The following is a 15,950-nucleotide window of genomic DNA, read 5'->3' as shown; positions in this document are numbered from 1 at the left end:
CCACTGTCGAAGACAGAACACTAGCAATAATATTTCTGATGCCCTTAGGTTGGAGAGTTATTGGAGGCTTCAGAAGAAGTGAAAATAATGATGTATCAGTCCACCCCAGTAGGCTGTAAGCTCTTTAAGGGCAGGGATAATTATTTTTAGTAATTCTCTCAGACCTCCCAAATGCTTAGTATGGTCTGCTATCTTCAGTCAGGCAATTGTATTTCTTGAGCACTTACTGTGTGCCAGTCAGTCAGTTGTATTTCTTGAGCACTTACTGTGTGCAGAGCACTGTGCTAAGCGCTTGAAGAGTACAATATAAGAATAAATGGACCCAGTTTAAATGAGCTTACAGTCTCAAGGGGGATACAGACATTAATATAAACAAATGAATTGCGAATATATACATGAGTGCTGTGGGGGTGGAGTGGGGATCAATGAAGGGAGCTTGTCAGGGAGACACAGAAGGGAGTAGGAGAAGAGGCACTCAATAAATGCTGTAATTGAAGACGAGAAAAAAGCATTTCTGCTTGAACTCTGAAGGGTGGGTGGGTCCTGGGCAGTGACCCATGGGAATCGGAAACCCCAGTGGAGCTATGGAGGCCCCATGGTGAGCAGTAGAGGAAATATCACCCAGATTTTGAAGGAGAATAGTCTTTTTACTTGAGTCTAGACTGTAAGCTCTTTGTAGGCAGGGAACGTATAGTCTTACATTGGACTCTCCTAAGCACTTAGTACAGTGCTCTGCCCACAGTAAGCGCTCATCAGATATGATTGATTAATTGATTATGTTCTGCAGCAGTGTGACATTCCAAGTACCTAGAGGATGATGTCCTTTGCCCTTAAATCTCAGCCTTTCTAAAGCCTTTAGCCCCAACCAGAGGACACTTTTGCTTGCTTGAACCTGAATGGCAACATCCCAAGTGCATCCTGGGCATTCTGTGACTAGAATGTGCCAAAGTTGTCAAGGCTCTGGCTTTGGTCTTGTGCCAGGCACTTTTACAAAGTGCTGAGGTAGATGCAAGCAATTCAAGTTAGACGCAGTCTCTGTCCCATGTGGGGCTCACAGATTCAATCCCCATTTTACAGATGAGGGAGCTGAGGCACAGAGAATTGAAGTGACTTGCCCAAGGTCACAGAGCAGACAAGTGTTGGAGCCAGGAATAGAGTCCATGACCCTTTGACTGTCAGGTCCCTGCACTATCCACTGCTCTGTGCTGCTTCTCAAGAGGAGTAAGTGTTTTTAGAAGTGGGCAGAAGCAGACAAGCCCATCTGAATCAACAAGGTATCTTAATCCTCCCTCTCCCCATACATATATGCCAGACCACCACTCTCTCCACCTTCAAAGCATTATTAAGGTCACATCTCCTCCAAGACGCCTTCCCTGATTAAGATCCCTTTTCCCTGGCTCACTCTTTTGTGTTGCCTATGTACTTGAATCTGTGACCTCTGGACATTTGATATTCACCCTACCCCCAACCCTACAACACTTATGTATGTATCTTTTATAACGTGCTTATTTATATTAATGTCTGTCTCCCCCTCTAGACTGTAAGCTCATTATGGACAGGAAGCCTCTCTGCTAATTCAGTTGTATTGTACTCTCCCAAGCGCTTAGTATAGTGCTCTGCACATAGTAAGAACTCACTAAATACTATGGATTGATTGATAGATTAACCTTTCCACTTTGTAGAAGGATTTTTTTTCCTTGATCCTTCCTCAAGAATCACAAAGTTCTTGAGGAATAAATCTGGGCAGAAAGGGATAATGGAGTGATTCTTTTTTGAACTACATCCAGTTCAATTAATTCCATACTACCCTAATCAATCAATCAGTGGTATTTATTGAGGACTTAATGTATGCAGAGCAGTGTACTAAGCACTTGGGAGAGTACATTGGGGTTGGTATTTATTCAGTCATATTTATTGATCACTCTGGGCAGAGCACTGTAGGAAGTGCTTGGGAGAGTACAATAAAATAATAGACACATTCCCTTAGACTGTGATCCCTGCTCTCAAGGAGTATGGGAGAGTCAGACATTTAAAAAAATTACAGATAGGGGAAGGGGCAGAGTATATGTATATGCGTGTAGTGAAAGGGAAGGGAAGGGAGGAAAGGAAACTATCAAAATGTCTTGGGGGTATGGACCCAAGTCCCACCAAAAGGAGGGAGAAGAGGGTGAGGAGATGAAAGATTGGTCAGGGAAGGTTTTTGTGAAGGAGATGTGATTTTAGCAGGGCTTTGAAGATGGGGAAAAAACCCATTAAAAGTACATCTCCTCCCAGAGCCTTCCCTGACTAAGCCCCCATTTCCTCTTCTACTACTCCCTTCTGCATCACCCTTGTGCTTGGATTTGCCCCCTTTATTCACCCCTCCCTTAGCCCTACAGCAATTATGTACATATCTGCAGTGTATTTATTTACAGAAATATCTGTCTCCCACTCTTGACTGTAAACTTATTGTAAGCAGGGAATGTGTCTGTTTGTTGCATTGTACTCTCCCACATGCTCAGTGTGGTGCTCTGTGCACAGAAAGAGCTCAATAAATTCTATTGATTGGTTGACTGATTGATTGATTGATGGAGAGAGCGGTGGACTGTTGGATACGAAGAGGCAGGAGGGAGAGTATGATCTCCAACTACCAATATTCTAATCCCATAGGGATTGCCTACATCTGAGATAAGCACTAAATCCCCCCATTTTACAGATGGAAAGTGCCCAGGAGGTGAACTCATTCTACTGAGCCCAAATGCTGGAAGTAATAATAATAATAATGTTGGCATTTGTTAAGCGCTTACTAGGTGCCGAGCACTGTTCTAAGCACTGGGGGAGATACAGGGTAATCAGGTTGTCCCCCGTGGGGCTCACACACTTTTAATCCCTATTTTATAGATGAGGGAACTGAGGCACAGAGAAGTTAAGTGACTTGCCCACAGTCACACAGCTGACAGTGGCAGAGCCGGGAGTCGAACTCATGACCTCTGAGTCCGAAGCCCAGGCTCTTTCCACTGAGCCACGCTGCTGAGCCTCAGCTTTTGTCCCTAGCAATAGCATTTATAGAGTCTATTCATCACGTAGTCCTTTACAAACATTAATTAATCACCAGACAACAATCCTTCCCTTAAGGTAAAGAAGTATCACCTCAGAACCCTCTACCAGCATGTGACAGTCAAAGGAGGTAATTAGTGCAACAGCTTATTCTGGAGCCCGTGTCACCGGGCTTAACAAAATCTGCTCTATCCTCAAGTCTAATTCTCTGTAATTAGAGAATTCACTCCATTATTATCTTTTGGATCCTAAAACAATTAGTGCTCCTTTTGTTTAAAAGAAACAATTTCTGGGCGAGTAAAAGAGGGTTTGCCTTGTTATTATTGAGCAATAGGAACATATTCAATTAAGCCTCTTAAACATGCAGTAATGTAGATTTATTAAGACAATGCTACCGTGTATTAATTTAACATCAGATGATTATTACTAACATGTTTAACCTCTATAAACAATTATGTAAGATGTGCAATTTAAAGGGACCGGGTTAAATTAGTGTCGTATACCTGTCCTAATAAATCTAAGCATAAGGCATTGCCGTGTGACTCAAACCCTGTTTACGGAACTGGGCTGTCAGTGTCATTTCCCTTGGTGAGTCTAGGACCGGAGCAGCAAGGCCGATCTACTTTCAAAAGTAGAAATAGAAGACAGATTCCCTCACTTTAATGATTATCTTGTTACCTCACTTCCTCCTGAGCTGGGACTGAATGCTTCACTTTATGTATGATTAATCAGTGGAGCGAGAATCCTGACTTCTGCCTTTTCAGGAGGGATTTTCTTTAGAAGCGGTTATTCTTGTTGGCTCCATCCCTTCTCTTTCGATCAGGGTTAGAGAACTTTAGAGAGAGGGGAGAGATGCCTGCAGCCTCATCATTATGTACATACTTTATCTTTAAACTCTTCTTCTTCTTCAAATGTCATCCCATCGTTTCCGACCCATAGTGACTCCATGGACACACTCTCTTCGGAGCATCCCATCTTCTGTCATAAAGTCGTTCTGGTATTATTATTATTATTGTTATAGTATTTATTAAGCGCTTACTCTGTGCCAGGCACTGTACTAAGTGCTAATAGGTGTATCCAGAGAGTTTTTTTGGTAAAGATATGAAAGTTACTATTGCCTTCTTCCAAATTTGAGTCTATGGCATTGTCTTTGATCCACATTTTGATCACTTGATCATCTGCCTTTGACTCTTTCCTATGCCACCGGTGCCCAGCTCAGGTGAATTGACTTTGACCCTACGGCTTGCAATTTTCCATTACAGAGCGACCTATATGGCTTAGCGCTAAGCTTCATCAGTGTATGCCAGCTTTCCTGCAATGATAAGGCATCGATTCATAGGAGAGGTCTTTAAATTACATATTATAAATGATTTATATTACTATCTGTCATTCCCCCCCCCCCCCCCGCAAGCTCCTGTTGAGCAGGGAATATGTCTGCATCTCTGTTGTTTTGTACTCTTCCCAAGAGCTCAGTACAGAGCTCTTCACATAATAAGCACTCAAGAAATACTGTTGATGATCAGCATCAATCAATCCATCAATTGATTTATTCACTACTTACTGTGTGCAGAGCACTGTACTAGCACTTTTTATGTTTTTTGGTTAAATGTTTGCTCTATGCCAGGCACTGTTGTAAGCACTGGGGTAGATAGATACCAGCTAATCAGTTAAGACACAGTCCATGTCCCACATAGGATTCACAGTCTTAATCCCCATTTTACAGGTGAGGTAATGGAGGCATAGAGAATAATAAAGTAATAATAATGATGGTTTTTGTTAAGCGCTTACTGTGTGATAAGCACTGTTCTAAGCTCTGGGGTAGATACAAGGTAACCAGGTTTTCCCATGTGGGGCTCAGAGTCTTAATCCCCATTTCACAGATGAGGTAACTGAGGCACAGAGAAGTTAAGTGACTTGCCCAAGGTCACACAGCAGACAAGAGGAGGAGCCAGGATTAGAACTTGGGACAGTACAGAGTAGACACATTCCCTGCCCATGAGAAACTTCCAGTCTAGAGAGGGATACGACAACCAGTCTGTCAATTATATTTGTTTAGTGTTTACTTTGTGCTGGTCATTGTACTAAGTTTTTGGGAGAGTACCGTAAAGTTAGAATACAGGGTCCCTGTTCCCAAGGGAGATCTAGTGGGGAAGAGAGACAGTACCAATTTTTATGCAGCCTTATTCCTAAGCAAGGAACAGTGAAAAAATATATACACCATTTTTAAGAAAGAAATTGTCATTTTTGAATAACTTTAATGCAAATCTGATTTACCAGTGGTCTGAAGTGTTCTACTTTGCTTGAGTGTCATATTTCCGGCATGATCAAAACAACATTAAAAGCAGGGGCCTATGCTTTACCCAGCTCTTTGAAAGCTGCAACACTACCGTCTACAGAACATGTGGCATCGCTGCTCTTTGAAGCAGAAGAAAAATTACTTTTTAAATTCTAACTTTTAATCTGCGGCCCACATTCTTACCCCAGATCAATTTCCCCACCTTCCCTTGCCCTTGCCGTTCAACACACACTCAGCGATCCTCCGTCTTCACACCGTTATTGAAGTCTGAAACAAATCGGCCGTAGATGGTTTTTATACATATATAAAGTGGAATTACTATTCATGTATGGGAATGTGTCTGAAATGACTGGTGTATGGCTAGCATTTCTCAACTGCCGCCGATTGGTGCAGATTGTCCATCGATTTGTGACAGTACCTAGGATCAGCAGCTCTCTGTTTCTTTACTTTGCAGATGGAATGATGTGTTTACTCAAAGCGATCTACCCCGTGTCTGACTGGTTGCACTGCAGGTGGTTCTGCTTTCTGGTATCGCTTACCTGCATTATTCCCCAAAACTGAATAATCTGAAGTGGCTCATCTGTGTAATCTAGTGTTTCTTCTACAGTTGCCTCATTTCCTCTGTACCGTCAGCTTCCTGTGGCAAAGAATATGTCTATTAACTCTGTTGCATTGTACTCTCCCAAGCGGTTAGTACAGTGCTCTGCACACAGTCAGCACCCCAGAAATATGATTGGTTCGTTGATTTCCGCTCACCATATAAGAGCAGCTTGAATACCTTGTTGTCATGCTTTCTCGGCAAATGTCCAGCCCAGTGGAAATGCCAACCTACTCACTGTACCTCGGCCTCATCTATCTCGCCTCTGACCTCTTGCCCATGTCTTGCCTCTAGCTGGAATGCCCTCCTTCTTCATGTCTGTTAGACAGTTACTCTCCCCACCTTCAAAGCCTTATCGAAGGCACATCTCCTCCAAGAGGCCTTTAGTAAGCACGTAATAAATATCATAATTATTATTCCCTGACTAAGCCTTCATTTCCTCTTCTCCCAGTCCCTTCTGGGTCGCCCTGACTTGCTCCCCTCCCAGCCCCTCCATATCCATATCCCCTCCAAATGTCCATATCTGTAATTTATTTATTTATATTAATGCCTGTCTCCTCTTCTAGACTGGAAGCTCACTGTAGACAGGGAATGTGTCTTATATTGTTCTACTGTACTTTCTCAAGCGCTTAGTACAGTGCTCTGCGCACAGTAAGAGCTCAATAATACTATTTATTGATTGAAATACATTGTCCTAGTGATCATGTCCCACCTGAGAAACTGCCAACATTCAAGCTTTCTGTGTTGATCTTGGGTAGACATTTAATATTAACTGTGGCTTGTTGGTGATGTTATTCAAACTCTTCAAGAAGCCAGATGTTTCAACTGTGGCAAATCCGAGATTCTCAGCCAAAAAAAATGTTGATCTTTATTGTTCTGTAAACTTTTAGTTTGGCCTGGAGTTTAATGTCACACCACGCTACCCTATCTATCAACCTCCCCAAAGACACGGTGACCTTCTTGACTCGGTTTTCTTCTTCACTACCATTGGATGATGAGCCACCAAGATTAGGAAGCAGTGCAGCCTAGTGGATAGAGCCCGGGGCCTGGGAATCAGAGGACCTGGGTTCTAATCCTGGCTCTGCCACTTGCTTGCTGTGTGACCTCGGTCAAGCCCCTTAACTTCTCTCCTTGCCTCAGTTTCCTCAACTGCAAAGTGGAGATTCATTTCCTGTTCTTCCTCCCATTTAGACGGTGAGTCCCTTGTAGGACAGGGACTGCTTCTGACCTAATAATAATAATTGTGATATTTGTTAAATGCTTACTATATGCCAAGCACTGTACTAAGCCCTGGGGTAGATACAGGATGATCAGATCCCACGTGGGGCTCCCAGAATAAGTAGGAAGGAGAACAGGATTAATTTCTATCTACCATATTGCTTAGAACCGTGCTGGACCCTCTGGACCATAAGCTCTTTATCATCAATGGTATTTTTTTATGGTATTTGTTAAGCATGTACTATGTTCCAGGCACTGTTCTAAGCGGTGGGGTAGATATAAACTAATCAGGTTGGACACAGTCCCGGTCCCACATTAAGCTCCCAAACTTAATCCCCATTTTACAGATGAGGTAATTGAGGCACCGAGAAGTTAGGTGACTTGCCCAGAGTCACACAGAAGACAATTGGCAGAGCTGGGACTACAACCACGTTCTTCTGACACCCAGGACCGTGCTCTATCCACCAGGCCACACTGAGCACTTACTATATGCAGGGTACTGTACCGAACTCAGTGCTTGGGAGTTATAGGCAGGGGATAGGTCTACCAACTCTGGTGTATTGAGCTTTCCCAAGTGCTTAGTTCAGTGTTCTGCACACAGTAAGTGCTCATTAAATGCCATCAAGTGATGGACAGTAAGCGCTTAATAAATACCATTATTATTATCATTATTACTGACAAATCCAGAGTGAGCTTTTAACCTGTGATGCTGATGAAAATCTGTGTCTACAAGTAAGGTTCCGGCTGATCTATGACCTTGGTCTCCTTGCTTATCATCCAAAGCCTAGTGCTGGCCTTGCAGAGCCATCTGTAATCTCTTGCATAATCTTTGGTCTGGGCTGGAATTTTAAAACTTTAAAAAGGTTAATCATTCAAAGATCGATCAATCAGGCAGTCAGTCAGTCGTATTTATTGAGCGCTTACAACGCGCAGAGTACTGTCCTAAACACTTGGGGGGAGATGATTGCTCTCCCCACCTTCAAAGCCTTATTGAAAGCACATCTCCTCCAAGAGAGCTTCCCTCCTTTCTGCTTCTCCTGCTCCCTTCTTCGTCATCCTGACTTGCTCCCTTTATTCATCGGCCTTTCCCAGCCCCATAGCACTTATGTATATATTTGTAATTTTATTTATTTATATTAATGTCTGTCTCCCCCTCTAGGCTATAAAGTCACTGTGTGCAGGGAATGCATCTGTTATATTTTAACACCATACTCTCCCAAGTGCTTAGTTCAGGGTTTTGTGCACCGTAAGTGCTAAATAAATATGATTGAATGAATGAATAAATCCCAAACTCTTAGTACAGTGCTCTGCACCCAGTAAACTCTTAATAAATGCAATTGATTGACTGACTGACTGATTGGAAGAAGTCAAGAGAACAATGTAACAGGCACTTTCCCTGCCCACAATGAGCTTACAGTCTACAGGGGGAGACAGACATTAGGATAAATAAAATAAATTATGGATATGTACATAAGTTCTGTGAGGCCAGGAGAGGGGAGATGAATAAAGGGAGTAAGTCAGGGAGACACAGAAGGGAGCAGGAGAAAAGGATAAGAGGCTTAAGGAAGGAAAGGCCTCTTGGAGGAGATGTGCCTTAAATGAGGCTTTGAAGAGTGGGGAGAGTGATTGTCTCGTGGATATGAAGAGGGAGGATGTTCCAGTCCAGAGGCAGGATGTGGGCGAGAGGTCGGCAGCAAGATAGGCAAGATCGAGGTACAGTGAGTAGGTTGACATCAGAGGAGTTAGGTTTGTGGGGTGGGTTGTAGAGGAGACTAGCGAAGTAAGGTAAGAGGGGGCAAGGATTTAAAGCTGATGGTAAGAAGTTTCTGTTTTTTATGACAAGGTGGAGTTTCTTGAGGAGTGGGGAAGCATGGACTGAACACTTTTGTAGAAAAATGATCAGGCAACAGAGGGAAGGATGGGCTGGAGTGGGGTGAGACAGGAGGCTGACAGGTCAGCAAGAAAGCTGATCAAGGCAGGCTAGGATAAGCAATTGGATTAATGTGGTAACAGTTTGGATGGAGAGGAAAGGGCGGGTTCTAGTGATGTTGTGAAGGTTGAACCGACAGGATTAAGTGATAGATTGAATATGTTGGATGAGAGTGAGGAGCCAAAGATAAAACCAGGGTTATGGGCTTGTGAAAGAAGAAGGATGGTGGTGCTGTCTACAGTGATAGGAAAATCAGGGTAAAGATGGGGTTTGGGTGGGAAAATAAGGAGTTCTGCTTCTGACATGTTAAGTTTGAGGTGACAGCAGGACATCCACGTTAAGTCGAGATGACTTGAAGGCAAGAGGAAATGCAAGAGTTTAGAAAGGGAAAGAGATCAAGGCTGGAAATGTAGATTTGGTAATCTGTCAGTGGTATTTATTGAGCACTTACTATGTGCAAAACACTGTACTAAGCACTTGGGAGAGGTAATAGAATTAGTGGATTCGGTCACTGCCCATAAGGATAAATGGGGAGAGATGTGCACTGCTGCCTTTTAAATATGGGAAGAGAGCCCTATGTTCAGATTAAACTGAGGAATTGATACCTGTCCTGTGATCTCTGTTGGAGAAAGCACAAGTCATGCTGCAGAAAGGAAGCAGTTCTTTTCTGTACAGTAGCAGAAAGAGGGTACGTCATGTGGGTGTGAGAAAATTAGGATTCTTTAGAGAAGGGAGGGAGGGCATAGGCAAATACATCAAGAGGGTGAAAAAGAAAACCACAGATAGTCATTAGATTGTCAGCTCCTGCAGTGCTCTACACAGAGAAAGCACTTACTAAACACAATTATTATTATTATGGTATTTGTTAAGCACTTACTGTGTGTCAAGCACTGTTCTAAGCACAGAGATAGATACGTGCTCTATCCACTAAACCATGGGGAAGGAGCTTGAAGTAGTGGATAGATCACGGACCTGGGAGTCAGAAGGACAGGGGTCCTAATCCCAGCTCTGCCACTTGCATGCTCTGTGACCTTGGGCAAGTCACTTCACTTCTATGGGCCTCAATTTCCTCATCTGTAAAATGGGGACTAAGACTGTGAGTCCCATGTGGGACAGGGACTATGTCCAACCTGATTTGCTTGTATTTACCCCAGCACTTGGTACAGTGCCTGGCACATAATAAGCGTTTAATTATTATTATTATTATTATTATTATTATTATCACAAGTTAATCAGATAGGACAAGGTCCCTGTCCCACATGCGGCTCACAGCCCAAGCAGGAGGGAAAACAGGTATTGAATCCCCATTTTACAGATGATGAAACTGAGGTCCAGAGAAGTGAAGTTGCCCAAGATCACACTGTAGGCAATGGACAGAGCTGGGATTAGAACCCAGATCCTCTGACTCTCAGGCCTTTGCTCTTTCCACTGGGCCATTATGCTTCTCAATCAAATCCCACTAATGGATTGATTGATTGGAGGAGAGCAAATGCACTTTATATCCTTATTGTTCTCTCTAAAGACTTAGTTCAGTGCTATGCTGCAGTAGGCACTCAATAAATATGAATGAATGAATAAATGACTGAAGATCTAGGAAGAGACCACAGGTGAACTAACACACAAAAAGGCCACAGAAGTCAGAGGGCGAGCACAGAAGGGAGGGAGGGATTTTTGACCTGGAACTAGAATACACACAGGAGCATGCAAATTCACACATTCATTCAAAGAGGTAGACACACATGGGTCTGTCAGGATTGTTCAGATAAAAGGAAGAAAGTCATGTCTAAAGACTAATTGATGGGAGGCGATATCTGAGGCTCTCTAGTTTCAGTTTTCTCCCAGATTTCCTAGGTGTCATCTTCTGTGCCTCTTTCCCTATTTTAAATTTGGGAGGCTAATACTTTCCTTTTTCCCAGCGTATTGAGAATGGATGGGTCAATATTTGTAACGTGGCAGGAAGCGAAGACTTGTTTCGCGAATAACCTTATTATGAGTTTGAGCCGCTTACTATAGCAGAATAGGGGAAAGAACATTGTATTCTTTGGATACCTCAGATGGAATATAGTTTCTTAAACTCCTTGCCAGAATAGTAGTCTATTTTGTTTCCGTAATCACTGAGTTATTCCGAGGGGAGGCGGTTAGTCATGTATGCATTTCTGAGATCTAATAGCCCCCAACTGTTCATCCAGGCCTCCTCAGCTACCCAGTTTTATAAAAAGAGAAGTGGAAATGATGGCATGTTTCCCAGCTCTGCCACTTGTCGGCTATGTGAACTTGGGCAAGTCATTTAACTTCTCTCTACCTCAGTTTCCTCATCTGTAAAATGGGGTTTACGACTATGACCCTGATGTGGGATGTGGAATGTGTCCATCCTGATTAGCTTGTAACCATCTCAGCATTTAGTACAGTGCCTGGCACGTAGTAAGGACTTAACATATGCCATAAAAATGAAACAAACAATGGCATGTGTTCCCAGTAATGAGGAAAATTAGGATAGAGGCAGAGGGTGGATTGTTGTGCTCAGGCTTAGCCACCAGACTGCCCTGCAATTCAACAAATTCCACTGGCTCCCTCCAACTATGTAAGTGTGTTTTTCATTTATCCTTCTCAAAGGTGGAGGCACTAGGAAGAAAGTCTTAATTTATCTTGGGTTTTTTATGGTTTTTGTTAAGTGCTTACTATTATTGTTATATTGTACTCTCCCAAGCACATAGTATAGTGCTTTGCATACAGTAACTGCTCAAGAAATATGATCGAATGAATGAATGAGTGAATAAATGCCCAGTACTGTATTAAGTGGATATAAACTAATCAGGTTGGACACAGACCCTGTCCCTCATGGGGTTCACAGTTTTAGGTCACATTTTATAAGTGAGGGAACTGAGGCCTACAGAAGTGAAGTGACTTGCTCAAGGTCACGCAGCGGACAAGTGGCGGAGCTGGGATTAGAACCCAGGTCCTTCTGACTCCCAGGCCCGTGCTTTATCCACTAGACCACCCTGCTTCTCTTCAGTATATGTAAAAGAAGTGTCATGATTCATACTTTGGCTCTTTTGGAGAAAGCAACATGGGCCAAGAAGGGGAAAAGTAGCTCACATATATGTCCAAAGACCTGAACATCAGTAAAAGACTAGGGAGTCAAGGCAAAGAACTGGGGAAAGGAAAGGGAACAGTGAGGAAAAGAGCAAGAAAAATAAGGTTGTCAATCAATCAGTAGAAATTTACTGAGCACTTACTCTGTGCAAAGCCACTGTACTAAGTACTTGGGAGAGTACAGTACAACAGAGTTGGCAGTCACGTGCCCTGCCCACAAGGAGTTTACAATCTAGAGGGTCCCAAGAAATACTTACCGTCTGGAGCACTTGTTTACCTGGAAACACCATATCAATAGGGTTGGAGTATTTCCTTGTTAGCCTGGATGAGGAAGCAGTACAAACACATCAAGATGAAACAGTTGCATGTACAGATAAATAAATAAAAATGTACCTTTTTATAGTATTTGTTAAGCTCTAAGTGCCAAGCACTGTAATAAGTCCTGGGGCAGAAATAAGATCATCAGATCAGACACAGTCCCTACCCATATGGGGCTAACAATATAAGGGTGGGGGAGAACAGGTATTGAATCCCTAGTTTAAAGATGAGGAAACTGAAGGGCAGAAAAGATAAGTGACTTGTCCAAGGTCACCCAGCAGGCAGGTGACAGAACCAGGATTAGAACACGGGTCCTCTGAGTCCCAGGCCAGTGCTCTTTCTACTAGACCACATTGCTTCTCTACAGCCCTATATATAAGGGGTGAAAGTACAATTAAAGTACATAAGTGCCAGCGCTGGGTGTTTGATGCAACCTGGGGTGTTTCGAATTCATCGGGGAAGACTTCCTCCGGGTCTCCGATACTCCCATATCCCCTCTCCAACTGCCTTCTGCCACAGTGGGAATTTCTTCCATCTGGGAACTATCCGCACAGACGTCGGTGCTTGTGGGGGTGGGAGAGTTGGCAATACAGGAAATCCAGAGAAAAGAGTCTGTCTGGCTTTCTGTATCCTTGAACCGTAATGTCACTGCTAAAAAAATGGGGGCATCCAAGGCTGAGTGCTGAAAGTCGAAGGTAATGCTGTAGTTCTAGAATGAGGTAAGAAGAATGAGAAAGGAACAGTGAAGCCCAAGGGAAGGAAATCAGAGGCAGGAGGTTCTGAGAGTCCCTGGCCCAGGGTCTACCATCCATTTTTTTTTACTATTATTATTGTTGTTGTTGTTGTTGTAGTACTTGTTAAGTACTTACTGCGTGCCAAGCATTGCTCTAAATGCTGGGGTAAATTGCAAGGAAACCAGGTTGGACACCATCCCTGTCCAACACGGGGCTCACACTCTTAATCCCCATTTTACAGATGAGGTGACTGGGGCCCAGAGAAGTGAAGTCACATGCCCAAGGTAACACAACAGACATGTGGCAGAGCCGACGTCTCTGGAACATATATGTGATAACTGACTCCCTGGCCATTCATTCATTCAATCTATTTATTGAGCGCTTACTGTGTGCAAAGCAGTTTACTAAGTGCTTGGGAGAGAACAATACAGCAGTAAACAGTCACATTCCCTGCCCAAAATGAGGTTACAGTCTAGAGTGGGGAAGACAGACATCAATACAAATAAATTAAATGACAGATATGTACATAAGTGCTGTGGGACTGGGAGGGGGAAGAGCAAAGAGAGCAAGTCAGGGTGATGCAGAAGGGAGTGGGAGATGAGGAAAAGTGAGACTTAGTCTGGGAAGGCCTCTTAGAGGAGATGGGCCTTCAATAAGGCTTTGAAAAGGGGGAAGAATCATTGTCTGTCAGATTGAGGAGGGAGGACATTCCAGGCCAGAGGCGGGATGATGATGGCATTTGTTAAGCACTTACTATGTGTCAAGCACTGTTTTAAGCATTGGGGTGGAGACAAGGTAATCAGGATGGACACAGTCCCCGTCCCACATGGGGCTCACAAGTCTTAATCCCCATTTTACAGATGCAGTATCTGAAGCCCAGAGAAGTTAAGTGACTTGCCCATTGTCACATAGCAGACAAGTGGAGGAGGTGGGATTAGAACTCATGAACTTCTGACTCCCAGGCCTGTGTCCTATCCACTACACCATGTACACCTATCTCCACCGCCGCCCAAGAGATCTGCCTTAGCACAAACTCCCCTCCTCACTCACTCATGTGAACATTCTTTTTCCCAGTTAATCAAGCGGTAGTATTTATTGGCCTCCTCTGTGTGCAGAGCGCTGTACTAAGCACTTGTACTAAGAGTATAATAGATATAGAGAAGCAGCGTGGCTTAGTGGAAAGAGCACGGGCTTGGGAGTCAGAGGTCGTGGGTTCTAATCCTGGCTCTGCCACTTGTCTGCTATGTGACCTTGGGCAAGTCACTTAACTTCTCTGTGCCTCAGTTACCTCATCAGTAAAAATGGGGATTAAAAAATGTGAGCCCCATGAGGGACAATCTGATTACCCTGTATCTACCCCAGCGCTTAGAACAGTGCTCTGCACATAGTAAGCGCTTAACAAATACCATAATTATTATTATAATTATTATATAGGCAATATAAATCCCTGCCCACAAGGCGCTTACATCATATGGACATGGGGCTAGACAGGCAGAAGCCTCATCATTTATAGATGGGAAGAAGAAGAGTTTAGATAGTCAAGCGTGGAGATTGATATGTACTGAAATGGCACAGGAGGCTGTGAGTGGCAGAAATGTTGAGGTGAGAGTTAGGAGGCTGTAACCTAGGGAGAAAGGAAGAAAGAAAGCTTCCTGGAGGAGGTGGGATTTCTCCAGAAAGTAAACCTTTCTCCAGGGACAGTTCAGATTCAGATCCCAATGCTGGGCACACCCTTCCCTGAAGAATCTCAGAAGATTCTGCAACAGCGTTCTGGGCCCTGAGCTTGACAATAGCTAGGTGTCTCCCATCCCTTCCTTCCACATGCCTATTATGGTATTTTTATGGTATTTGTTAAGCACTTACTATGTGCCAGGCACTGTACTCAGCACTGGAGTAGATCCAAGTTGATCCTGTGGGACACAGTCCATGTCCCACAAGGGGGTCACAGTCTTAATCCCCATTTTACAGATGAGGGAACTGAGGCACAGAGAAGCAAAATGACTTTCCCAAAGTCACACAGCAGGCAAGTGGAAGAGCCAGGATTAGAAACCAAGACCTTCAGACTCCCAGGCCCGGGCTCTAGCCACTAGGTCACGCTGCTTCATTACCTCATCTTTGCCTGACTACTTCTCGTCAGAGCTCCCACTCCCGTGTAGAGACATGGAGGGGTCAAAATCCTGGGGCTGGGCCCAGGGTGGGGCATAGCCACTCGTCTGCTGTGTGACCTCGGGGCAAGTCACTTCACTTCTCTGGGCCTCAGTTACTCCTCATCTGTAAAATGGGGATTGAGACCGTGAGCCCCACTTGGGACGGGGACTGTGTCCAACTCAATTGGCTTGTATCCACCCCAGCGCTTAGTCCAGTGCCTGACACATAGTAAGTGCTTACCAAATACCGTCATCATTAGCCTCAAAAGTGCAGGCTGAGATCCGGCTTTCAGCTGGGTGAGGGACCACCTTTCGGGGAGTCTGGTGTGACCTACACAGCTCATTTTGTGCAGGGAATGTGCCTGTTTATTGTTATATCGTACTCTTTCATTCAATCATATTTATTGAGCGCTTACTGTGTGCAGAGCACTGTACTAAGTTACTCTTCCAAATGCTTAGTACAGTGCTTTGCACATAATAAGCACTCCATAAATCCGATTGAATGAATGAATGAACGAACATTCATCATCCTTTTCTCTCCGAAATTTTAGTCCCAGTGAATGTACTGGGGTCATAGTGC

The sequence above is a fragment of the Ornithorhynchus anatinus genome, chromosome 2 (assembly GCF_004115215.2).
Source record: "Ornithorhynchus anatinus isolate Pmale09 chromosome 2, mOrnAna1.pri.v4, whole genome shotgun sequence".
NCBI lineage: Eukaryota > Metazoa > Chordata > Mammalia > Monotremata > Ornithorhynchidae > Ornithorhynchus > Ornithorhynchus anatinus.
Note: the sequence above shows the minus strand (reverse complement) of the source record.